This window comes from Tupaia chinensis, unplaced genomic scaffold (assembly GCF_000334495.1).
Source record: "Tupaia chinensis unplaced genomic scaffold, TupChi_1.0 Scaffold000248_2, whole genome shotgun sequence".
NCBI lineage: Eukaryota > Metazoa > Chordata > Mammalia > Scandentia > Tupaiidae > Tupaia > Tupaia belangeri.
Window position 1 is genome coordinate 339,305 of NW_006159727.1, and position 2,008 is coordinate 341,312.

General features: G+C 50.6%; 1 long non-coding RNA gene across 1 annotated transcript in view; it reads left to right on the top strand.

Moving 5' to 3' along the window:
• LOC114007870 (uncharacterized) overlaps positions 1 to 744 on the top strand; it is a 20,343-nt gene extending 19,599 nt beyond the window's left edge. Inside the window, exons 2-3 of the long non-coding RNA XR_003549453.1 lie at positions 247 to 406; positions 530 to 744. This is a non-coding gene — a long non-coding RNA (uncharacterized LOC114007870). The remainder of the gene's footprint in view (positions 1 to 246; positions 407 to 529) is intronic.
• Positions 745 to 2,008: the final 1,264 nt, after the last annotated feature.

Here is a 2,008-nt window from a genome sequence, read left to right on the forward strand (position 1 = left end):
TTTTCATATTTTTTTAAATAATTATTTTATTTATTTATTTATTTATTTATTTATTTATTTATTTATTTATTTTACTTTGGCCAGAAAGGGACAAAGGGAGAGAGAGAGAAAGAGAGGGAAAGTGAGAAAACAAACTGCCAGGTCCGGGACTCGAACCGCTGTTGGCCATGTGAGAATTCAGAGCCCTTAACCACCATGCCACCTGCCAGCCCCTCCATGATTTTCCTTCTGATCCCCAACATGAAGGCCAGGAGCTGCTTTAACACTCTGGCCTAGGAACTCTGCAGACCAGGGAGATGCCGCCGGAGTTTCGGTGGAATGAAATTCTCCCCTCCTGGTTTATGCGGTCACGCTCACAGAATGGAAGAAGGATTCTTCGTGGTAACATCATTTCACCAGCACAGTGGTAAGAACAGTAAGAAGCAATCTCCAGCCTCCTGTTTATGAAAACAATAGCTCAAGTTTATGGTATTAACAGTAACCATGGCCACTTCCCTTCTCTCCCGCCACCCCCTCTCCACACACACAGATACACACACACCCGGACACCAGATGCAAAGCCCCGCTCACGGAAACGCACGCACAGAAAGACAAACGGGCTCCGAGACACCGGCGTCCACACAAGGTCACGGGCCCTCGCGCACACGCAAACGCTACTGTCTCTACGCAGAGGGGAGCCCTGATGTGGATGAAGGAGACAGACCGAGACAAGCTGCTCTCGAGGAAGCGATCTCACTGGCATCAGAATAAAGACTGTCCATCATGTTCGGGCGCTTTCTAGCTCTTTATTGGACTCCGTGGGTTAAAGGGAAAACAAATGAGCGCAGCAGAGGCCCTGCCTGGCTTTGTGGTCCTGGACTGAGGGGACAATGTGGCTCCTGGGCACAGGGGAGTTGAGGCGCTGGCTGCAGAGTGATTTCCTACAAAAATAAACTCTGGAGGGGGCCAGATGGTGGCGCAGTGGTAAAGCACGATGCTCCATGAGGCTGATCCACAGGGGAAGATTCCTGATTGCGTCTGGACACCCTCTGAGCACACCAGGCATGATGGATGCTCATGAACCGGGGCTGGCTGAGGTTAGGGGTGGATTGCAACATCCTGGCCCTTTGAAGGGCGTTATTTGGTGTCTCTTTTTCTGGACTTTGTAAATGTAGGGCCTGGAACCAGCAGTTGGTGCAATGGCTATGTTGCTGGATTCATGTGTAGTTGACTGCGGTTCGAGTCCCGGACCTGGTGGCTTAAACTCACACCAGGAGCGTGTGCGTGTGCGTGCGTGCCCAAAATCTGGAGAAGAGAATGGAGGAGAAGGGATTGTGGCGTGGTCATTCCCCCTGGGGGGTGATGTCTCACTTTCTATCTCTTTCTGTCTTTCTGGAGAGTGCATGCGCCCTATAGCAAAAACCTCTCCAAACAAAAAGAAAAGGAAAAAGAATTTAGGGCCCACCTGGGTAATCCCAAATGCTTTCATCTCAAGATCTTTAATGTAATAACATTGTAAATTTTCTTTTGCCAGATAGAGCCACATACACAGTTCCAGGAGTTAGGACGTGCACGTAGCTTTTGGGAGGCCACCATTCAACCCACTACAGAGGGCCGTTGTGAAAACTCTAGACCATGTCTCTAGAACGCCTCTCAGGACCTTGTAGGACTGACCCACTGGGGGAACTGTCCTCTTCACCACACGTAGGCAGACCTGGAGCTATGAAGCCATCAACAGAGCAACTATGTTTAAAAACCCACCACTGGTGGGGCCAGCAGGTGGTGAAGTGGTTATGATGCTGGACTCCCACATGGCTGACTGCAGTTCGAGTCCCAGACCCAGTGGCTTGAAAAATCATGCCAGGCACATGTGCATGCATGCCCAAAATCCTAGGAGGAGAATGGAAGAGAAGGGATTGCAGCGTGGCCATGCCCACAGGGGGGTGATTTCTCACTTTCCCTCTCTCTCTCTCCCTCTCTCTTTCTCCCCCCCCCCCCCCCGCGGGGCCACCAAATCGTAGACAAAAAT